The sequence below is a fragment of the Oryctolagus cuniculus genome, chromosome 15 (genome assembly GCF_964237555.1).
Source record: "Oryctolagus cuniculus chromosome 15, mOryCun1.1, whole genome shotgun sequence".
NCBI lineage: Eukaryota > Metazoa > Chordata > Mammalia > Lagomorpha > Leporidae > Oryctolagus > Oryctolagus cuniculus.
The window spans coordinates 80,648,848-80,673,945 of NC_091446.1; the positions used below are offsets into that span (position 1 = coordinate 80,648,848).

General features: G+C 44.7%; 1 long non-coding RNA gene across 2 annotated transcripts in view; it reads left to right on the top strand.

Moving 5' to 3' along the window:
* Positions 1-25,098, top strand: part of LOC127486125 (uncharacterized) — a 139,962-nt gene that overhangs the window by 112,394 nt on the left and 2,470 nt on the right. Inside the window, exons 6-7 of one of the 2 annotated variants that reach the window (XR_011382561.1) lie at positions 5,544-5,721; positions 9,217-9,269. This is a non-coding gene — a long non-coding RNA (uncharacterized lncRNA). Of the gene's footprint in view, positions 1-5,543; positions 5,722-9,216; positions 13,557-25,098 lie in introns of those variants that run through there. The other variant, XR_011382560.1, reaches the window with a different exon arrangement.

Sequence of the window (25,098 nt, forward strand, 5' to 3'; positions counted from 1 at the left end):
AGCTTCAGCTGTGGGCTCCGAACACCTGGAGCCAATCAGTACTCCCTACCTCAGGTCCCTGTTCTGTGTTCATGGACTGTGTAGGGAGCTCAGGAATCCCAGAGAAAGCTGGGGCATGGACTCTCTTTGCTGTGCTTGAATAGTAGTAGAGAACATTGCTATTGTTAAATCCACTATTGCATCCATTGCTGGTACTACTATTACTGTGATTACAAAAAACAACAGTGACTCTTGTAGAATTATGCTATATATAAATAAATATATATGTACACATGTTCTTTATATATATTGCCTCACTTAGGAAAACAACCCTGTAGGGTAGAGGTCATTACTGTTCTCATTTTAAAGAAAAAAATTTGAACCAGAGAAGTTAAGTACTTGCCCAAGGTCACAGAGGTGAAGTGCTGTGGTTCAGATTTAAAACAAGGGACACATGTTCTGCTTTGTGAAACTTGTAACTGCTGAAGACCTAAGTGGAAGTCTGAAGGTAGTGGGAGGCCACCATGTGGCACTGAGGTGTGCACAGATGGAGAGGAACCAAAGGTGCTGTCTTGCATGTCCAGTATCAAGTTCTTCCTGCAGCCAGAAATACCTAATTCTGCTCTTGTAAGTTACATGAATCAGTGGATTTTTCTGTATGACTTCAACCCTTGTGAGACAGGTTTCTTTGCCTTCCAACTGAACGAAACCACATGCAGAAGCTGGTTCCAGGGAGCAGAGGTTGACAGTGCTGGACACTGATGTGTTATTGACTGAGCTTATGTGTGGAGAGGGGTAATGAGAGGAAAGCCTCCACTGCCAGCAGCAGGATTAACACTACTGGTTATGCTGCAGTGCGTTAACTGCTCAATTGCCCCCTGTTGGTTTTTGATATTCAGACCACTTATCTTTCAAGCTGTAGCATTAGGGGTCTTGGAGAAAATTAGGATGTTGAAGTTGGCCACTTGTTACAGCCTCCAGGAAGGCCTGCTCCAGTTATCTAATGATATGTACCAAGCCGCTCTGAAACGCAGCAGCTTAAAACACACATTTATTATGAGCATTCACAGTATGTGGGGTGCCTGGGCTCACTCAGTGGTCAGTGCCTGGAGTCCGTCATGTTGCAGTCCACTGATGGACTAAGAAAACTCAGCTGGGTTGGACGTGCAGCCTTGTGCTCTCACAGGGCAGGGAGTTGATGTGGGTGGTTTTCTGGGAGCTCAGTTAAGCTATTAACCTGAGTGCCTTCAGGTGGCATCTGTAATCATGGAAGCTGATTATTTTGGGTTAAGATTTATTTATTTTATAGACAGAGTGACAGAGAGAGAGAGAGAGAGAGAGAGAGAGAAAGAGAGAGATCATTCATTCATTCACTGGTTCATTCCCCAAATGTCTACAACAGGCTGGGGCTAGTCCATGCTAAAGCCAGGAGCCCAGAACTCCATCTGTGTCTCCCATATGGGTGGGATGGGCCTAAGCACTTGAGCTATATACCACTGCTTTTCCAGGTACAACGGAGTGAACTGGATTGGAAGTGGAGCAACTGGGACTCAAAACAGAAGTTTGACATGAGATTCTGGTGTTGCAGGCTGAACCCATGAGCCACAACCCTGGGCCCTAAGCTCTGTTTTAAGAGGGTGTGTCCTGGGCCCATATGGATGCCAGTTCAAGTCCCGGCTGCTCCACTTCCAATCCAGCTCTCTGCTATGGTCTGAGAAAGTAGTAGAAGATGGCCCAAGTGCCTGGGCCCCTGCACCCATGTGAGACACCTGGAAGATGCTCCTGGCTTCTGGCTCCTGGCTTTGGATTGGCACAGCTCTGGCGGTTGTGGCCAATTAGGGAGTGAACCAACAGATGGAAGACCTCTCTCTCTCTCTGCCTTTCCTTCTCTCTCTGGGTAACTCTTTCAAATAAATAAATCTTTAAAAAAAAAAAAAAAGAGGGCATATCCCAAGCATTCAAAAGGCCTGGATTTTAAGCTAGCATTCTGTCACTTATGACAGAGTCAGATGAACCCATTAGTTTTCAGAGGAAAGGGTCACAGAAGGGCAGGCATGCTGGGAGGTACAGCTTTCTGGGATCAGCACGGTGCGCCAGCCGCAGCGACCATTGGGTGATGAACCAACGTAAAAAGGAAGAACTTTCTCTCTGTCTCTCTCTCTCACTGTCCACTCTGCCTGTCCAAAAAAAAAAAAAATGCCAGACAGAAAGAATTCAACTTTCCTTGGACTGCCACAGGCCCTGGGGAACACAGAGGGACTGACTACTGGATGCAGATCTTTATCCCTGTTCCTCCCTGGTAGCAGGAAGAGCAACACCTGCTGAGCCTTGCACCGACCACCCAAAGCAAGTCAAGGGGATTCTGAGAGGAAAACCTCTTGACATGGTGGGGGTGCACAGGTGAGAGTCCTGTTTATCAACCCAGATTGGCTTAGAGCAGCACCATTTATTCTCTCCCAGATACCAGTCTGCTGGAGTGAATGAACCTGCCTCTTACCTCAGGTGTGTATGTGACCTGGGGCACCTCAGGTGTATTCCACTGTGGCCCAGGGAGCAGCCACTGGAGGGAAAGTTTTCTTAGGGAAATAGCACACATGGGAGAGGGGGACCCCACCCAGGCCAGCACATCTCAAGCTGTTGTTTGCAGGGCGTCTGCTAACAATTCATTGGCCAAGAGCTGAGCACCTTCAGGGCACTGGGTATTCCCATTCCCAAGAAGGTTGGCCATGGATGTTTTGAATAACATTAGAAGCCTGAGCTGTATTGGGTTCAACTGCTACCTGTGGCATCCTATATGAGCACTGGTTCAAATTTGGCTGTTCTTCTGATCTAGCTCCCTGCTAATGTGCCTGGAAAAGCAGTGTTGAGTGGCCAAAGCACTGGGGCTCCTGCCACCCACATGGGAGACCCAGATGGAGTTCCAGGCTCCTGTGTCAGCCTGGCCCAGCCTCTGCTGTTGCAGCCATTTGGGGAGTGAACCAACAGATGGAAGATCTCTTTTTGTCCCCCCCTCCACCTCTAATTCTGCCTTTCAAATAAATAAATCTTAAAATAATCGAAATTCTGTGCCTGCAGAATCTTACCTGGGTGTGTCTGGCATAAAAGGGAGAAGTCTGGATCTGCCTGTAAAGTGTTAGCCATCCTTGTCATGGAGCAGTAGCATAACACATGGTTCGGATTTTCTATGTTATTTTCCACATTTCATACACTTATGATGTCATGTTTTCTTTTTTTTTTTTTTTTTTTTTTTTTTTTTGACAGGCAGAGTGGACAGTGAGAGAGAGAGACAGAGAGAGAAAGGTCTTCCTTTGCCGTTGGTTCACCCTCCAATGGCCACCGCTGCAGCCGGCGCACCGTGCTGATCCGATGGCAGGAGCCAGGATCCAGGTGCTTTTCCTGGTCTCCCATGGGGTGCAGGGCCCAAGCACCTGGGCCATCCTCCACTGCACTCCCTGGCCATAGCAGAGAGCTGGCCTGGAAGAGGGGCAACCGGGACAGAATCCGGCGCCCCGACCGGGACTAGAACCCGGTGTGCCGGCGCCGCAAGGTGGAGGATTAGCCTATTGAGCCACGGCGCCGGCGTCATGTTTTCATAATCAGAACACACATGACAGAGAAAATGCCTTCTGAGAAGCCTTGTCCTTCTCAGCTGAGGGAAGCAAGAACAAGACAGCCTCGATGGAGCGGATGAGGGCTGGGACTTTGGTTTTTCATCCCAGTGGTTTGCAAAGGAAAAGTGAATGCTGCAAAACCCGCCTTGTTTTCTAAGCTTGTTCAATTCTGTGGTCAGGGCAGAGGCTAAAGAGCTGCTGTTTATAAGACGTTGACTTTTATTCAGGGCCTAGTGACAGGAAACTTTTGGAGGAATGAATGTCCATGCTCCATCCTGTTAAGAAGGCGATGAGTGCCTGGGTCAAGGATGCTCACTGTCTTCTCGGATTCCTCTGCTCTCCCTGTCCCCATCTGCAAAATGCCAAGGCTGAGTGCAGTGATCGGTGAGGTCCCTTGCAGATGTCACTTCCAGTAATTCCACTGTTCCTCTAGCAGCTCGGTTATCTCCAGATCTAACACGTTAAAAGACGCACCCCAAAGGAAGAGTTCTAATTCCCTCCCTGGCCTTGTGCTGACGTCTTTATGGTAGCTCACACAGAAGCACATGTGGGAGCTTCTTTTATTATTGTTTCCCAGTTGCACAAATATTAATAGGTATTGTGGAAATTTAAAAACACAAAGAGGATGGGCGTTTGATGTGGCACTTGAGACGCTCGCTGTTCCAGAGCCCTCGTCCCCTATACGAAGGCCTGGGTGGAGTGCCCATTCCGCTTCTGATTCTGTCTTCCCACTAGTGCACAGTAGGCATTAATGGGAGGAATCGGTGATGGCTGAAGTGCTTGGGTCCCTGCTACCCATGTGGGAGTCCTGAATTGAGTTCTAGGCTCCTAGCTTTAGCTTGACCCGGCCCCTGCTGTTGCATGCTTATGAGGACTGAACCAGTGATGAAAGTTCTCTCCGTCTGTCTCTCTACCTTTCAAATAAAAATGAAATATATAAAAAAATAAGGGCTTAGCCTCCATCTACCTTTAAAAAATAAAAATACAGAGAAAAAATTTACTTATAATTCCACCACCGTTAACTTTTTTTCTTTCTTTTTTTTTTTTTTTTGGACAGGCAGAGTTAGACAGTGAGAGACAGAGAACAGTCTGCCTTCCATTGGTTCACTTCCCAAATGGCCACCACAGCTGGCGTGCTGTGCTGATACGAAGCCAGGAGCCAGGTGCTTCCTCCTGGTCTCCCATGCGGGTGCAGGGCGCAAGCACTTGGGCCATCCTCCACTGCACTCCCGGGCCATAGCAGAGAGCTGGACTGGAAGAGGAACAACTGGGACAGAATCCGGCACCCCAACAGGGACAAGAACATGGAGAACTGGTGCTACAGGCGGAGGATTAGCCTAGTGAGCCACAGCGCCGGCCCACTGTTAGCTTTTATAATACATTTCCAGTATTTTTCCATTGCATGTGTACCAGAACTATCTTGAACAACTATTTATTTATTTGAAAGGCAGAAAATGAGAGAGAAATAAATCCACTGGTTCACTCCTTAAGTGCTTGCAACTTCTGGGCATGGGCCAGGCTGAAGCCAGAAACCAGTAACCTATCCTGGTCTCCCGTATTAGCGGCAGGAATTTGAACAATCATCTGCTGCTTCCAAGGTGTGTTTGCAGGGGGATGGATCAGAAGTGGGTAGCCAGGACTCTAATAAGCACTCTAATAATCAGTTGCTGATCTCTCAAGTGGTGGCTGAACCTGCTGTGCCACAATGCCCTCCCCTGAACTGACCTCATTTTTATTTCTGCTTTATAAGTTGTGACATTTCCTGTACAATTATCTTCTAATCTATTATTTTTAATAATTACTAAACTAATATTTTAATAATTACTAAACTAATAACTACTAACATTTTAATAATTTAATAATAAAATTATTAAATGAGATTTAATAATTTAAAAAATTTTCTTCATGGATTGCAATACAGGTAATCCATTTTTGACCTTTATGTGTTTTCAGTGTGGGGAATGGATGAAGAGTTTGAACAGCCTGAGTTTGAAATACTGGATCTAGGATTCCTTACAGAGTGTGTGACTGGCCAGAGGTCCTGACACCTTTAAGACTCAAGTGGAAACACAGCATCTACTATCTATGGAAGGTTTCTTGTGAAGATGAAATAATACTGGTTATGACACAGGTCAGTGTCCCAATCATGCATCCCATGCTTGTTCCCCACCCTGTCTTCTGCCTTCATTAGCAGCTTCACTTTCCACAGAGGACCCTCCAACTCTCTCTGTGGAACCGGAAAAGGAAGGCTGCAAACACTTGGCAATTAGATCGTAGTATTTCTGATTTGAGTAAAAGATATGTACACATACATACACACACATATGTATAAGCCTGTATATATACTTATAAAAGGTATATATATGTTCATTCTTGTGAGGTGATTGCTCTTGTCCCCAAGCTGGGTACAATACAGCATGAGTTAACCAGGTGTTTGGGTATCCCCAGCACCAGACAACCCTGTGAAGTCAGCCAGGGGCCATATGCCCTTTGCATTTCTCTGTGGAGAGGACATGCAGTAGATGAGGGGACCCAGAGCACCCACGGATCCTTGTATTAGGGACTCTTGTGTCCCTAGCTGCTCAGCCTCCAAATGACCCATCCTTTATATTAACAATACCATGTAGGGCAGCCTAGAACACGTTTGATCCCTAGGCCCCTGTCCCTTAGAGGCTGGTGGTGACATGAAGGACAAGCTGTCCCCTGTAAAGGAGGGGGCTTTACAGAAACAGCCCTGTTCTCACGCGGAGCAGAGTTCCTTTAAGATAATTTCTTACAAGTATAATTACCCTTTTAAGTTTGGGCAGCTTTAAGGCTTTTAATAAATATACACTATTTTGCCCTCAGAATGATTTCAGAAAGTTACACTCTGTTTTCATGTGTTTTTACCAAAATTAGGAAAAAGTACATAGCTAAATTCCACTATTATGATTCTAAAATTAATATATACATGCTTACTGAAAGAGCACCCAATTTTTTAAAAAATCCAGTGCATTTTTCTACAAAATGAGCTCTGCATCATTATTTTTAATGCAAGCTAGCATTCCATGGTATCATAGTGTTTGATGTAGTCAGGTATTTATTAATTAGTTTAGATCTATTATTTTGTTATTTGCTAAATTTTACAGTGAGTCTTGAAAATATATCTTCATAAATTTTTTCAATTATACTTTCAGTATAAATTTTAGAAATGAACTTGCAGAGTTAAAGGATAGTCAAGGGGCTGGTGTTGTGATGCAGTGGGGTAAGCCACTACTGGCATCACACACTGGAATGTTGGATTGAGTCCTGGCTACTCTGCCTCATCCAGCTTCCTGCTAATGTGCCAAGGGAGGCATCAGAAGAAGGCGAAGATGGCCTGGGTGTTTGGGCCCCCCACCAGCCATGTGAGAGATCTGCATAGAGTTCCTGTCTCCTGATATAGCCTGGCACACACTTCGCTTCTGTGGCCATTTGAGGAGTGAACCAGTGGATACAAGATGTCTCTCTCTCTCTCTCTCTCTGCCTTTCAAATAATTTTTAAAAAAAATAATCTTTAAAGAATAAAAATAGGTCGGTACCGCAGCTCACTAGGCTAATCCTCTGCCTGTGGTGCTGATACCCCGTGTTCTAGTCCCAGTTGAGGCGCTGGATTCTGTCTCGGTTGCTCCTCTTCCAGTCCAGCTCTCTGCTGTGGCCCCGGGAGTGCAGTGGAGGATGGCCCAAGTCCTTGCGCCCTGCACCCACATGGGCTTCTGGCTTTGGATTGGTGCAGTGTGCCGGCCGTAGCAGCCATTTGGGGGGTGAACCAACGGAAGGAAGACATTTCTCTCTGTCTCTCTCTCTAACTGCCTGTCAAAACAAACAAAAATAATAAAAATAAAGGATAGGCAGTCTTAGAACTTTCTGTTTAAAATCTACTCATTATCAGATCACTCCTAAAAAGGTTATGCTAACTTTGCCTCTGGCTAGGAGTAACCGATTCTGAATGACATTGATGACATTGATTATTGTTATTTTTAGCTTTGCTTTTTTTTGGATCAAAAGGTACAATGTTTAACAACATTTAACTATTTATATTGCTATTTTTTCTAAATTGTATTTCTTAATTTGCTGATAACTTTGATGTGTTTTGTTTATAAGCCATTGACATTGGTCTCCTAGGGGATTTCCTATATTTTTTTCTTCTTTTTTAACTGAGATTCTGTTTGGTTTGCTGTGTATACTATTAATATTGCATTAATAATTATATATAAGCAATTTAATAGCACATATTAGTTATTGCTATGTATTAGATTATTTTTCATATGTATTTTAATTTCACGAGTTTTTCATGTGACTCTTACCTGTCCTTTACATGCCAAGCTCAGAATGTTCTTATCCCTAGATTACAGTTTTTCAAGTTATCTTAAAATTGTATTTCCATTATTTGAATCTTGAATTTCTCTGGAATCATTTAGATGGAAGCTAGAGATCAGAACCTAATTTTGGGGGGCATTTAATTGATTAATTTTATTGAAATAAAGGTGTGTCTGTTTACACTGAAAAAAAAAATGTTCTCATTGGCACTTTGCTGGGGACAGCACCTTTGAAATTAAGGCCGTGGTGCTGCTACTCAAACAGGCAGATCACAGTGCCAGCCTCCTTCTCAGCACAGGCCATGAGGATGGCAGATGGGGAGTCCTCTGTGCTTCACAGAAGCTCCCACTTGTGCTCTGGCTTCTCGATCCTCCTGGGAATGCCAACTCTACCCCTAGCTCTTCAAATCTGGAGGGACAGTTTCTTCATTCAACAGTTATTGAGGTTCTGACTGACTCTTTAGTGTTAAAAAGGAGTATCTCAGGTGCCCTGCCCTGAGATAGTTTACCACGGAGAAGGTATCATCTCCACCAGCTCACATCCCAGTGCAGGCAATAGGGATATGACTGACAGCACTGACTGGCAGTCATCATCAGGGCCAAACTATAATAGCTGCACACAACTGTGGGGTGCATCAGTACAAACCCCCCAAAACAGGGAAGGAAGAAACTGTGTGATAAATGGAACATTCTTCCATTGGATGAATCTAGGTCTGCAGTGGAGACATGCTGAAAATGAGGGCGATCAGCAGGGCAGCATCGTGCAGAAGCACTCCGTAATTCCCTAGCTCCTTCGGTCCCTTCACTACAGTGAAGATATCATTCAGGAACACAAAAATACAGCGTCCAGATGAAAGGCACCATCAGAGCCTCTCTGTGGCCCCGCCCCCACCCCATTGTGTTGAATGGTTAATCAGAATCCAGTTTCATTTTGTCCAAATTTAGCCAGTTTTCCTGTCACCAATTATAATAAATAATACATTGTTTATACATATGAGATTTGCCTGTATCGTAGACTATGTTTCATTTTGTCTGCTTTAGAAATCTGAGCTCATGTTCTTTGCCCCATTTTCAGTGTGTGCACCCTGATTACTTGGGTTAAATCATTGAGGCTTTTAATGTGGCCTGAAATATGTGTTCTTTCATTACTCTTTGTGAACATTTCTTCTATTTTCATACAAATAAATGTGATTCCAGTACAAATCAATATCCCCATTTCAATGTTGTTGATGAATTTATAGATTAATGTAGGAGAAAATGACATTTTTGCAATTGTGTCTTTCCTTCAGGAACATGTGAGGTCCTAATATTACATTCGTTAGACATGTGTCATTTCTTTCAGGTAAGTCTTGTTAAATTTATATTAGGCCATGCTATTTGTTGCATAATATCAAAATAACTTTATTCTTAATAGCACCAGTTTGTGAGTATTGATATAAAAGCTTTTTCTTTTGTAAAGATTACTTTTGTAACCTAAAATGATCCTTAATTGTCGTCATACATTTTAACATGCTATTTTTAATTTTTATCTCTTTTTTAAATTAAAAAAATGTTAAGGTAAACACATTTCATGTATTTCATGGATACAGATTTAGGAACACAGTGGTACTTCCCACGCATGCTCCCACCCTTCTTCCTCCTTCTTTTCTTATTTCCTCTCTTAATTTTTATAATGATATATTTTTGATAAGTGAATAGTTCAACGAAAATACGAATTACACAAACGCTGTTCCTCAACAGTAGAGACAAGGGATGTAAACAATTATCGAATCTTAAAATGTCAGTTTCACTGCTACACATTACATTTTTGGTACACAAATGTACACAGATCTGGTAAAATACGATATTTGTCCTTTTGGGACTGGCTTATTTCACTAAGTATAATGGTTTCCAGTTGCATCCACTTTGTTACAAAAGGCAGGATATCATCCTTTTTATGGCTGAGTAGTATTTCCTAGTGTATATGTACAACAGTTTCTTTATCCAGTCATCAGTTGATAGACATCTCGATTAATTCCTAGTAAGCATTCATACTTGCAAATCATGATAATTTGGGTCATTTTAGCTTCTAATTATACATTTTTCCCCTTTGAGGCATAGCTAGAGGTTCTAGGACAAAAAAACATTCTGGTGATGTTAGGGTTCCTTTTTCCTTCTTGATTTATTAGCATGCTTCAAAATATGAACAATATTTTCTATGGATTCTGATTTTCTTCAATGACATTTACCTTTTACTTTCCCAGAATCTACTAAGAGATTCATGCATTTTTCTTCCTCTTATGTGATGAGTTAAATAATGTATATTTCTATTAAATTATTGTTGAATTTCCAGATAAAGTCTTTATTATTTTTTGACTCTGTTTTATATTATGCCACAGGATTCAATTTTATCAGACTTGGTTTATGATGTTACAATTTACAGCCATTTCAACATTTTACTCCTCCTCTTCTTTCTCCTCCTCCTCATGCATGAATAAGCATGATCAGACATAAGCTGAATGCATAAAATATCTTAAAATGTACTTACATAATTTTTACCTTTAACATTATTCTTAAGGTATGTGTCATTACTTTACTTCAGGAAAATGATTTAGAACAGTTAAGTGTCCGAGTCATAAAATATTTCTTTGCAATAGAGCAAGAATTTTAATGTAGTTCCAATTAATTTCTAAGCCTCTGATTTTAATCATTTCATGTATCCTTTATTTTTAGTGGAAAGATCGGTACATAGATTATTTCTGAGAGTTCTCTTTGTCAAATTTTATTTTCAGGGGTTGGGCTCATCTAGTAAAACAAGTTGAAATGCTTTCAGTCTTTTGAAATGTTATTAAATATTTTAAATATTAAATTAAAAATTTCCCCTCTATCTGAAAATATGTTTATTGTTCCAGAAGAGTGTATTTTCATTTTTCCTGTATCAAACTTGCTTGATTTTACTGACTTTGTAAAAGAAAAAGTACTCTATATATCAGTTATGATGTTTTTCTCAGTTTGATTTGGTTTAAGAATTATGTCTTAGCTTCTTGGATTAAATACCCATTTCATTAACTCTCTAAAATGATCATGAGACCAAACAAAGCTCGTGTTTTTATCCTTCTTCCAATGTCCTACTGAAAAGACCCTACTCTTGTAATAGGGATAAATGCACACAGTCAATAAAGCACAAAATATGTAAGAAATTCAGTGATCAAGGGAGCATGTGACAGTAGGGAAGGGTTGGTGAGTAGGAAGGAAAGCCCTCTAGGAGTTTAGGGGAAGGATTCTACCCTACCTCACACACATGAACATGGACTACAGAGCAAATCCATTAAACCATGACATAAATGTTCTCACGTGTGTCTCTTAGTACCACAAGATCTTTGACAATTCATTTGTCCAGCGAACAGTATAAACAATGAGAAAAGTGAACTCAAGAAAACAGAAATTGAAAAAAATACATTAGTAAATTTTAAAGATTAAAAATATTTGAGAACAACAACAAAAATCCCACTGATAAAACAATGATCACTAAACTAAATTAAAATTTCAGCAGAAGTAGTGGGTATTACATAACCAAACCAAACAAGAAACAACACACAAAGGATAGAACTACATATCTAGCCTAATGTTTTGTTACTCCTATGCCAAATATCCTCATTCCTCTCCCCACAGGCCCTCTGCAGATTACTTATGTAACTTGATAATACTTTGCCTGTCTGACGAATGCCTCTCTGTCACAGACAGGCACTTGATGTACTTTGGTCAGCAAAAAGTGAGTGAGTGGACTTAATGAGTATGATGCTGAACCGGGACTTTGACCACCTGTTGGGCCCCACTCTCTTCTCTTCGCTTCTCTCTGAAGACAGCCATGGAAAACCATATGGGGCTGCTCATTCAGCCCAGGGCCTATCTACAAGTAACCTGGGGCAGCTGATGCCCACATAGCACAAGGGAAATAGAATCCTTTCTTATTAGAAGCACTGAAATGTCAGGATTGTTTGTTATCACAATGTTTGGTAGTCAGCTGGCTGATTCCACAAGCTTGAGTAATTATCCCAAATTCGGGGGGGAAGCATAAGAATGAGTGAATATGAATTTTAAAGATAAAACTTGAAAGACAGGTGGGATAAGAATCCAGAACACATGGGGAAGGAGTTCAAAAGCATTTTGTGATTAAATTGGAAGCACAAGAAGGGCATGAGTCGATCAGGGAATGATTACATTCTATAGAACAGTAAATATTTCTGTTGTGAAATGTGTCACTATTGTTCCCTTATTTTTTATTCAATGCAACTTTGCAGATTTCTTCTTTCAATTCCAGGACATTTTTCCTGATTACCTCTGATCCTCAAGTGTGTAGAACAATGAGTGATACCAAGTTAGTTCTTTTTGAAGCATCTAAAGGAAAATGACTATTTTTCATGATAATTCATCTTCTTTCTGTCTTATTGGTCCCTTGTTCCTGGCAGAAAACCAAAGGCCCCTGCTCTGTCCTGAATGTGCACACCCCCTACACACAAGTTCCCCTCATGGTTCCCATGTTGGAAGTTAATTGCCGATGTTGTAGTGTGAAGAGGTGGGCCCTTAGGGTGTGGTTAAGTCCTGACAGTGAGGCCCTCACAGATGATGGACTGCCGGGGTGGAGGGAGTGGGTGCTGCCTTTCCCTCCGCTGAGGGCACAGCAGTGAGGCATCATCCTGCAAGCCCGCGGCAGCCCTCACTGGACACACCAAACCTGTGCTGCCCTCACAGGTGCTCCCCACGCTCCAGCACTGGGAGGAGTGAATTTCTATCTTTTGTGAATCACCTACCCTCAGGCATTTTGTTAGACCATTGCAAGCAGACGAAGCTGTTTTATCCTTGGTTTTCTGAGTTGGAAGGGGTACGGGAAGATAGCTTCAGAGCCTTCACTTTCTCCAGAGAAACAAGCAGGTTCTCTCTCTCTTTTTTTTTTTTTTTTTTTTTGACAGGCAGAGTTAGACAGTGAGAGAGAGAGAGAGAGACAGAGAGAAAGGTCTTCCCTTTGCTGTTGGTTCACCCTTCAATGGCCGGCGCAACTGGCACGCTGCGTCCAGTGCACCACTGCTGATCTGAAAGCCAGGAGCCAGCTGCTTCTGGTTTCCCATGGGATGCAGGGCCCAAACACTTGGGCCATCCTCCACTGCACTCTCGGGCCACAGCAGAGAGCTGGCCTGGAAGAGGGGCAACTGGGACAGAATCCAGTGCCCCGACTTGGACTAGAACCTGGTGTGTCAGTGCCGCAAGGCAGAGGATTAGCCTATTGAGCCACGTCACCGGATGAAACAGGCAGGCTCTTCTTCACTCCCTGCTGCCTAGGCTGGAAAAGGGAAAGCTCATCCAGTGAACTGTGGTTGAGAAATCAGTTCTTTTGCTTTCTGTAGATCTGTTGTAATACATATTTAAAAACTAGTTATTTAAAAGTAAAATCCAAGGCATACTGGAGTTCTTGTTTCTCTTATTTCAAAGTGTAGCATGATCTGTGCTGTGGTGTAGCAGCACCTCCTGCAGTGCCAGCATCCCACATGGGTACCAGTTTGAGTCCTGGCTGCTCCACTTCCAATTGATTTCCCTGTTAACATGCCTGGGAAAGCAGCAAAAGATGCCCCAAGTGCTTGGACCCCTGCCACCCACGTGGGAGACCTGGATGAAGCTCCTGGGTCCTGGCTTCCAACTGCCCCAGCTCCGGCCTTTGCGGCCATTTGGGGAATGAACAAGTGGATGGAAGACCCCCCTCTCTCTGTCTCTCTGTCTAACTCTGCCCTTCAAGTAAATAAATAAATCTTAAAAAAAAGACAATGCATCATACACCATCATCTCTCAGTTGATAAGGAAAAAAAGAGCACTTGAGTTTTAAGATAAAAACACATTTTCTCCTAAGTAGCAAACATATGAGGGCACTTCAAAAACTTCATGCAGGGGCCCGCACTGTGGTGTATTGGGCTAAGCCTCTGCCTGCTGTGCCAGCATTCCATATGGGTGCCCATTCATGTCCCAGCTGTTCCTCTTCTGATACAGCTCTCTGCTGATAGCCTGGGAAAGCAGTGGAAGACAGCCTAAATGCTTGAGTGATCAGAAATCTGTGAGTGATCAGAGCCTATCACTCCAGGCCTCTGCCTCACAGGCAACAGTTGATGATTTGGGGAGAGAGAGCTGCAACAGTGAAATGACAGTGAAATTGCAGACAACACAGCAATGCCTGGTCAGCCATCCCCCAAATACCTGTAGGATGAACACAGATGACCTCGAGGTAATAACCCACATGAGGTCATCCCATCCGCACTCAGTGAGAATCCCCATGTTTGCGGCAGTCCTCAGGCACCCCAGGCTCTCAGGGCAGCCACTAGACCCCATCCCACCTGCATGTTTGCTGTTAATTTAGGAGCAGATGCAGAATTCAGACCCTGGATTCCAACACCTGTAGAAAGTCTTCTGCTAACCAAGGGCCGAGGATATGCTTGTGTCTTTCCAGAAAATGCGGGACAGCCCATTTGGGTCCCAGCCAGAAACATCAAGCCTGCAACTGACAGTCAACCAGAACCAGCTGAACAAGACTGAGAGCCCGCCTTGTTAGCGGACGCACCTCCCCAATCATCCTACCCTGAGGAACTGCCCATAGCCACATCCATTACTGCTTTGTACCCCACTAGCTCTGGTCAGCCACTCAAATGGCCCACAGCCTGCATGTGGTCATGCCATTCCTGATTACCACTGTTCCTCATTCCTACCCCTTCTGAGCAAGCACTCCTGTGGTCTCCCATTTTGAGCGCTGGTTAGTCAATGACGGGTAAGATCCCCTGGGGGACAACCTAAGACAGGCACAGCTGCGTATGGAGACCACATGGAAACGGGGTCAACAATGGCATGGCCAAGAATCATGCCTCCCGTTGCTCAAAAATAAACGAAAAGGGGGAAATGTAGTGCAATGAGAAGGTGAGAAGGTCATGCCAAGATGGCCGCTGGCAAGTGAGTGTCAGTTACTCAGGAATGGCTTTGAAATCCACCTGGCAAGGGAGCCTGCCTGGTAACAGGCTGTGATTGGATGGCTTTGGAAACCACATGGCAACAGAGCCTGCCTGGCAACAAGCTGTGATTGGATGGTTTCAGATACTGCCTGGCAACAGGTTGTGATTGGTTAGGGCATAAACCACCCCTTGACTGGATTGGCTGGCTTGGCTATTTAAGCTGCTGTACCAACTGAAATAAATGAGTCTGCGGGCTGCTCACCTCTGGCCTGCTTTCACCCAACTCCGGGGGTCTGTGTGGTGACTCCATATCTCTTGCCCCCACCACACTCCTCCTCTCAGAAGGAATCCATAGCAACACCTTCCTACTGTTTACATGTCTCAGTTGGACATCGCTGTGCTTGAAATCAGACTCCTCCTTGATAAGATGTTAAATAGAAGAATCTATGAGAAGAAAACTGGGAAGAAATTTGGGGAAATATCTAGCAAGCTAATGCTCTGGTTTTATTTTACTTTGTAAGATTTATTTTCTTTATTTGAAAGAGTGCAATGGAGATCGGGAGAGCCAGAGAAAGAGATCTTCCATCCACCGATTCACTCCCTAAATGGCTACAATGGCAGGGGCTATACCAGGCCAGAGCCAGGAACCCAGAAACAGAGCTTCATCTGGGTCTGACATCACAGCAGGTACCCAAACACTTGGGCCATCTTCTACTGCCTTCCCAGGGGCATTAGTCGGATGCTGGATTGGAAGTGGAGCAGCTGGGTCATGAACTGGCACTCTGATATGGGATGCCCATGTCGCAAGTGGTGGCTTATCCCATTATACCATAATGCCAGCCCTCAACTAATGCTCTGTTAAGGGCAAGGTTTTCCTTTCTGAAAATAAATTGAACTTTGATTTGATGTAGGATATATGATATTGAAATCTGAGGAATGGTCTCCAAAGATGATCAGGCCCTAATAGTTGGAACCTGTGAAGGCAGTCTTACATGGAAGAGGGAAATTCACACATGTGATTGAATTAAGGGTCTGGTGTTGGGCAGATTGTCCTGAATGTTCCTGGTGGGTCTTTGGAAGAGAAAGGTGGAAGGAAACTCTACAATAGATGAGGAGAAAACAATGCCATGCTAGAAGCAGAGATTGGAGTGGTGCATTTTGAAGGTGGAAGTTAGGGCCCAAACCAAGAAATATATGTGACCCTTAGGAGGAGCAGCAAAAGGCATTAGGGAGCGTGTAGCCTCACCAGCACCTTGACTTCAATCCAGTGAGACTCAGTTCAGACTTCTGGTCTCTAGAATTGTAAGATAATACATTGCTGCTGCATTAAGCTACCAAATATATGCTGATTTCTTACAGCAGCCTTAGGAAGCTAATACTGATAGTACCTGGAAAAATTGTTGTAGTTTCTGAATTGCCCTACATATTGGAAGACTCTGCTCTGAAAAAAAAAAATCCACAAAATTTTGTTCAATGTGCAACATTTGGTTTATTAGATTTTTATTTATTTATTTATTTTTTTGAGAGGCACATAGAAAAAGAGAAATCTTCCATCAGCTGGTTGACTCCCTAAATGTCCACAAGGTGCTGGGCAAGAGTTAAAGTCAGGAGCCAAGAACTCAATCCTGGTTCCCCATGGGTGGCAGGATACACAATTATTTAAGCCATCACTACTGCTTCCCAGGGTCTCTATTTATAGGAAGCTGGAGTCAGGCGCTGGGGCCTGGGAATCCACCACGGGTATGTAATTGGAACCCCAGGTATGCTTACCCCTAGCCAAACACCCACCCCCAGTGAGTTTCTGTAGACCTAAATGTGCCCTAGGCACTATTCATTTGTGGAAATTATTTGGAATGAAGACTAGGAATGAAACATTTCAGTTTTTTAAGGATTGAACTGTGGCCGCCTCGAGGTTGTTGATGTTTTAACCTGGAGTGGCTGTGAATGCAACCTTCTTTGTGGTGGGGTCTGGTTAGATGATATAATTAAGATAATGCCAGAGTGGGCTCTAATCCAACTGGACTGGCATCTTTAGAAAAGGGGGATTTTTGGATATGGAGGCAGACACATACAGGGGAGGATGAGACAAAGACACAGGACGACACGGTCTGCAGATGGGGAGCACCTGAGGCTGCCCGAGCTAGGAGAGGGGCAAAGAACAAGTTCCCCTCACAGCTCTCCAGGAACCAGCCCTGCAGACACCTTGCTCTCCACCTCTGAGCCTCCAGAGCTGGGATAGTGCACATTACACCCCTGATGCTCCAGCCCGTGGTCTGTGGGACTTTGTTTGGGGAACCCTAGGAAATGAGTACACAGCTATCACCAAGGTTTTGGGCATTGCTGCTTTTTTTTTTTTTTTTAAACAAAACTGTCCCATGTGCTACTGCATTCTCATGCCCTCTCATTCATTACTCCTGTAGGCTACAGTCAAGCCTTCCCACTAGGAGTTGTTTAAATCAGGTTTTGTTTTATTTTTTTGAGTTTACATTTAAATTTTAAATGAATGAATTTCTAGGTAGCTAATTCTATGTTTACATTGGCAAGCTGCCTTACTAACAAATCTGAATAACTCTCTGTCCCTTGCTATGCTTCTATCTTTTATTCTTTCTCAGCTACAATCATAAAGCCCACATTTCATGGAACATGGCATGGACAGGATTGCTAAATGGATTGGGATGGTCTTGAGTTTCCAGGACCCAAGGAGAGCAGAGTTCTGCAGATAATCTGGAGATCAGGAAAGACTGGGTAGGGAGTGGGAAAGTTCTTCACCCCTACCCCCAGTTCCCATTCATCTGTAAATGAGTCCAGAGTCCAGAACCAAAGTGTGCTTTTCCACTTTAAGTGGCTGAGGGCTCCTTGAGGGTTAATGCTCTTTCTGTGCTTAAGCATAACAATGCAAACCAAAGATTTCACTCCTTGGAGGTCTTGAATAGAGCTGCTTGCATAGTAGCTGAAGGGATGCAGGGTTCCTGATAGGGACTTCTCTCTGGGTTATGCATCTTGAGTCTGTTCACATGCCCTTTTCTCATCAGACACCTACCTTCTAGGGAACTGGGCAGGGCAAGAGAGTGGGTGTGAAAGCACAGTGCTCAGATCTGTTTCCTCCCTGTGCAGTGTTGAATGGAGTCGGGTCCCAGGACCACCAGTCAGGGCAAGGCTACCTGCAAGGGCTGGCTTTCCTTTAGTCCTAGGCTTGGAGAGTTTATTTCTGACATGGGAGCTGGTGAGATGATCATGGATGCAGTGGAGCTGAGCTAGCGTGTGAAGGAGAGGTGCGTCTTAATTTGGTTTCTCTGACTTGGAGAATTTGTAGATCAGAATATTGTAAAGTTATTGGCACCAGTTTTAGTCACACCTATTGCTGAGAAGTGACATTTGGGTAGAGTTTTGTAAGGTGTCCAGCACGTAACAAATCTTCCCAGACAGACGAATCAATTAATTCACAGGCTTTTATTGGGGTTCTGCTCCCAGGCGAGGTTCCCCAGCCCCAACAGAGCAACAGAGCTGGGGGCTGGGGAAGTCACGTGTCAGAGATTGGGAGAGCTCCTTTTATAGATTCAGGGCATGGGGGTTAAAGGTTGAGGCAGGTCTGATCCTCATTGGTGGACCTTTAGGCACCAGCAGTGACCTTGACAAGGACTTTCTTCCCAGCAAGTACAGGTAGGAACTTTCCATTCCTGGAAGTATAGGACTTCCTTCCATGCGGATCCCAAAGCTACCAAGTTTCAAGACTAATTTGATGGGAATTTAGAACGGAGAAATAGTCACATCATCTTGCTAATTCTACCACTGCTCAGAAGTCAGAAAATCATAATAGCTAACCATTCTCTAAGAGTTTACTGTGTGCAGATCCTATTCTATGCATTTTTTCCTGCAATAATTCATTTAATCCACAGAAGAACCTTTTATGGTGAGAAATAGAGTGGAAGGTTCGAGTAATCACTGAGCCAGCACATCAGAAGCAAACATGTTTTAACAACTTGGCAAATAGGAAAATGATGTTCACTTGGCTTTAAATGCTGGGAACTGGTTTAGAATATGTTTAGAATATGCTGAGAAAGAAGCCTGCAGGCTCCCTAGAAGTTGCTTCAGGACCTGAAACACTGTTACATGTTTCCCACACCTAGAACTCTGAGTGTGTGTGTGTGTGTGTGTGTGTGTGTGTGTGTGTTTGAATCTATTCATGATTAGTATTATAACAAGTTTGTTTTGCTGTTTATGTTTTTTATATTGAACCTCTTTGTGTCAGTAGGATGATTGGTTGATTGATTAGTTCATTATTTGTTGATTGAACACACCTGCTGTGTACCAGACCCTGGGTTAGGCACTGAGGACACACAGAGAACCATGTTCTTTGCACTAAAAATATTTATGATCTAGCTCAATTTTGACTGTGCCTGCTACAATACTGAGGCAAAAACCAACATTTAAATTACCCAGAAAAAAACTAAAAAGGAAAGGTGGGACTAAAGGGGAAACAGAATCTTTTAGGTGAAGGGACTCCCTAAACCCCAGAAATTAGGGGTAGGTTTTGCATCCCAGTGGGTTAAGCCACCACTGGGGATGCCCACATCCTATATCAGAGTGCCAGTGGAAGTCCAGGCTACTACACCTCTAATCTAGTTCCCTACTGATCCTTGGGAAGCAGTAGATTATAGCCCAAGTAACATGGGTCTCTGCCACCCAAGTGGGAGATCTGGATGGAATTCCTGGCTCCTGGCTTCAGCCTGGCTTAGCACTGGCTGTTGTAGCCATTTAAAGAGTGAACCAGCAGATGGAAGATCTCTCTCTCTCTCTCTCTCCACCCCCACCCTCTCTTTCTAGTATTCTGCCTTTCAAACACACAAATACTACAAAACAAACCCAGAATTCAGGACAAGGGTCTAACCTTGGTCTGTGCCAGTCTCAACTGTTCTTTCTTCTATTTCCTTCTCCCTCTTCAGCAGAACAAAGAAGTGCCTATAGCCCCCAGTTAGCCTGGCTGGAGGAATCCCCTAAAATCATGCTGGGGGGAGCAGAGGCTGTGCCTGTCCGTTGGTCACAGACTTCATCCTCAGCTGTAACCATTTGTTTGCATGAATGCAGTGGGGAGATTTGTCTTTGTATTTTAATTTTTAAAAAGTATTTTTGTCTCCGTCCTCCACTGAAATAAAAAGGTCAACCAAGGATCATGAACAAATCATGCCTGGAGTGGTGGAGAGAAAGCAAAGGGAGAGGCAGTGCTTTGTCTGTGGATCAGCCTGTTTAGGACAGAGCTAAAAAACATTTTGTTTCAAGCCAAGTTTAGTGCATTTGTCAATAAAACCAGGCTTGGAAAGGGCAGAAATCAGCCCTGCTTGTCACAAAGTCCCCCATGGGTAAGAATCCATGCCTAGCAGAGGGGCTTGCAGATGGCAGTGGTCTTCATCCTAATAATAGTCCTGCTCTGGCCACCTGGAGCTGGGCCGCAGCAGACTCAGTGGTGAGGACTTAAATACAAGGTATGGCCCCAGGATGCTGCAGTACGTGAGTGAGGAGTGTGCAGGGACAGGAGGGAGTTGATGTAGGATTCGTTGGTGAGCAGGCTGCTTTCACAGGCAAGTGGGGAAGTCAGAGTTTCCCAGAAAGTGCGTGGAAACTTTCACATTAGTTTTCTTAGGGATGTGGGGAGCTCACAGCTGGGCAGTGCCAGGAATTTGTAGTTCAATAGTTCAGTTCTCAGAGTGGTTGGGAACATTGGTTATGGTGAGATCAGAATCTTTGCATACAGATATGCTAGCTGGAACCTTCAAACATAGAGCAAGTGAACTTCACGATGCAGCAGCCTCCCTTGCTTATGGAGAGCCTGGACTGTGTTTAGGCCCTGACAATGCTCTGCAGGGCTAAGCAAGGCCCTTGCAGCTCAAGGATGGAGGACAGGAGCAGCAAAAGCAGAATGTTCCCTTCAGCCATTAGGACCCAATGGGGCCTCCAGATTCTCTCAGGCTTCACCTTGTGCAGTGAAGTAAAAAGAAAAGACTGAAATGAACTGGGAAGAAGAAAGAGGACTCATTGGGTGTGAAGACAGTTGTGGAAGATGGAATTCTGTTTGGTCTAGCAGGTGAAGAAAGAGGTGCGATTGAGACCTGATGTGTCCAGGGCTCTGTGACTTGGGGCCTGCATGGTCTACTTGTGTAAAGCTGTTGTTGAAACACTGCTTATACTGCAAGATACAACAGCACCCCTGATTGTCAAATAGCCACATCCTAGGTGGGAGGGTGTGTGCTCAATGGGGCACATGTGGGAAGCTCTTTCCCCATCCTCTCCCACACTTTTAATATTTTCCCAAATTGCTTGATGTCAACCATGCTGTAATTTATAATCTTCTTGAAATTAGCATGTTTCACTTTGTTTTCTTTGCTCACTGTTTTGAAGACAGCCTGGTTAAATCCTTCCCACTCAAGAAATCGCTAGTCAAAATATTTTAGGAAGGAAGCACAAACATTCATTGTTTGCCTTATTAAAAATTAACGCAGGCAGATGGAGAAAGACTATGTGTGTGCTTGTCTCAGTCCTACTTGTGGTCTGTCCCTGTTCTCATCTGGCACATGAGGTCTCAACTCAATATTCTAACCCTACAAGGTTGCAGGAATACAGGAATGAGACTGAGGTTAAAATATCTTAGGGTCACACCAGGGAAGGAAGTGGAGTCAGAGCTGGAGCTGGAGATGTTTGGGCCAGACCCATGTTGCCCCTGAAGCACTGTAATAGGGCAAGAAGAAGGTGTCTGTGTTTCTTGTGTATAACATAGTGAGAAAACTTGCCTGCTCTGAACTCCAAGCAGCACTTCCCAAAGAGAGCAGAAACTGTTTCTGCATTTCTGGATACTCTGCCCTCCAGATATTTTTGAGTCTCTTGCCTATGAACTCCCTTGGATTCTTTGAGTCAGCCAGGCATCCGTGTCTGTGAGCGCTCTTTGAGTCCTTCCCCTGTGCCAGATGCTCTCTTGGGTGAGAATAACTTGCTTCCTGCCTTCTTCGAGGCCGCAATTTTGTGGGGATGTGCTCCAAAAGAATCTTCGGCAGTAGGGGAAGTCCTCTGATGAGGCCAGTGCCCAGTGTTCTGGGGATCCATGGGAGGGGCACCTGGTGGCCTAAATTATTCAGACAGCTATGTTTGGGAGCACAGCTGTCATCCTTACCTCTAGCAGTTTTCCACTCCAGGGACAAACTGCCCTAGGAAGGGGGAAAGCCTGGTGGGAAACAAACCTTCTTTCTCTAGCTGGGATTGGGCAAGCTGCCTCAGGTGGCTCCTCATTTAGAATAGCACAGTCTCGAAAGTGGGTCACAGCTGAGAGCCGTCAAGTGAAGCGTTTTGTAGGGAGATCAATCATGAGAAGAAACAAGTGGTCCTTATGGTTTCACTGTAACCTACAACTTTTGATCAGAGGGGCGGTTCTCCATTTTATTTTTCATTATCTGAAGACAGCATTTAAAATAATGTTTATTTTTTTTTCAAAAGCAGAGTAATGGGGATAAAAATAAAAGGGGAAGGGTGGGGTAGTGGAAAGATTATCCATTCTCTGGTTCACTTCTCAAATACATGCAACCTCCAGGGCTGGGATGGGCCAAGCCAAAGCCAGGAACCAGGCACTCCATCCAGGTTTCCTACTTGGGTTGCAGGTGTTCAATTACTTAAGCTATCACCTGCCGCTTTCTAGGGTGTACATTAGCAGGAAGCTGGATCAGAGTGGGGCTTGATCTTAGGCCCTCTAATATGTGAAATGGGCATCGCAAGTAGCAGTTTAACCCTGGGTTAACCCACTGTGCCAGAATGCCAACCTCAAGGACAACATTGTTTTTAGGTGCAGTGTTATGTCAGGCATCTCAGCTCTGATTGGGTTGTAATGTGTTTCCACATTGCAGACAAAGAACCTGAGACAGCAATTTGTTGACTTACTCAAGGTCACACTGCTTACCAACGTCTCGACTGAGGGGTGGAAGAATGTGCAGGATCTCATGGGGCCAAGAGCAGGGTGAAACCTAAGACAAGCCAGAGCCCACTGAAATTGACTGCAGCTTAAACTGTATTGCCTACAAACACCAAGAAGGCACTGTGCTGCCATGGGTTGTAGTTGTTGAGCAGAGTATGATGCAGTTGTTATGAGCATAATAGCAGGATCCCTAGAGTGTGGGGAAAGGTGGCAAGAAGAGGTGGAGACTTGATCCCACAAAGTCTGCTTCTATCAGAGAGATGCAGACTCAGGCTTGCCCTTCTACTGGGTCAGCAGGATGGGGAGTGCAGTGAAACTCAACAGGACAAGGGGGCTTGGCCAAATATTCAGAGCAGGGAGTCAATACCAGGGCACAAACTTGGGGTGTCTGGTCCTTCTGTCTGCCACAGGCCCACTAGGAATGAATCTAGCTCACCTGTTCACAGTGAGGAGTCTCTAAACAGACAGCCATGCCTGCCCAGAAATTCATTTTAATCTTTTAGATGTGAAACACAACTTGAACTTTCCATTCTGACGTGGAAGCAGGCTGGGGCAGATTACAGGTGCCGGGCCCTGAACTGTTGTGAGGCAGAGCTCAGCATCCCCTTGCAGGCAATGACCTTGGCTGGCCACTGCTTGATGGTTGGGATCCCTTGTGGCACAGTCTCCCATGGCAGGGGCTCTCCCTCTCTCAGACCCTCTGCTTTACCAGAGCCATGGCCTCAGAGCCCCTCTGGGTTCCTCACGTTGTTTTATACCCTGTCGAGCTCCCCAACAAGTCTGCTCTACATCTCTAATCAATAGGCTGAGCTGCAGCACCACTTCCCAGCTGTGGTGGACCATGGGCTGTGAAAGGCTCACTCCAGGACTTGGAGTCTGTCACTCAGGTGTAGCCACATAGACCTAAAAATCAGGGAAAGACACCGAGATACAATGAGAAACAGGGGCTGTGTGCCTGCCTGAACCCCAAGGCTCTAGTTCTCTGCCTGCTCTGCCCCTCCTATGTGTGGACACCAGGGAGGACCCCACAGACCCTAGTCCAGGGACATGCTGGGCCTCCCGGTGGTGCAGGGAGGTCCCTGTGCCAAGCAGAGAATGTGCTCCAAGACTTCCTTGGAGAACTGGCCCTTCTGTCATTGGCTTACATTGTCTTCAGATGAAATTCCTCTCTCTAGTCGCAGCTTCTCTCCACGCTCCTCTCCTCTGTGGCAGTGAGTCCCAAATACTCACTTACCCTGTGTGTGTCCTCCAGGCCCCCCGCTGCCATTGCTCACATTGTCCTGGGCTTGGAAGGCCTACACATTGCTATTTCTTGAAATTGCCCTTCCTTCAGAGAGCAGCCTTCACAATAAAACTTTCTTCTATGCCTCCCAGGAGACCAGGAACTTATTGTCTTTCCTGCTCATAAATCTCTGCAATAAGCTTTTATTATGCCCCTTCTGAGAGTTGGCTTTTTTTCCCTCTTGGAGTCTCTCTCCTTAGATCAGGAGCTCCTGGAGGGCAGGGGCAACACTGATTTATTCTGCGTCCTGCCCAGGGCACTCATGGTGGTGTCCCCACACAGAAGGACCCAGTAGGTATCTCAAGACCGCAATGATAACCTACAGTCTGTTCTTCTCAAGCAGCTTCCCAGGCTGCAGCCAGGGCATGGGGCAAGGTCACACACGCTTGGTGTGATCTCTCACTGGTTTCATGCTAGTGATCTCTCAAAACCTTCTATTTCCTCACGTGGAAGGTAGGATTATAATTACTTGATGACAGATAATGGCAGAATCTAGATGTCCACCTACTTGATCCCAGTCCCCATATACTCCCCACTTGGACAAAAGAGCATAGGAAGGACCTATGTACCACAGGGGAAAACCCAGGATACAGTGTGCACTTCGTTTTTTGTTTTTTTTTGTTGTTGTTGTTTTTTTTTTTTTAAGATTTATTTATTTATTGGAAAGAGTTACAGAGAGGCAGAGGCGAGAGAGGCAAAGAGACAGAGAGGTCTTCCCTCCACTGGTTCACTCACCAAATGGCCACAAAGGCCAGAGTTGGGCCAATCCAAAGCCAGGAGCCAGGAGCCTCCTCTGGGTCTCCCTCATGGGTGCAGGGGCCCAAGGGCTTGGGGTGTCTTCTACTGCTTTCCCAGGCCATAGCAGAGAGCTGGATCAGAAGTGGAGCAGCTGGGACTCAAACTGGCACCCATATGGGATGCTGGCACTGCAACACTCGCTATGCCACAGTGCTGGCCCCAGGAACACAGAATTTCC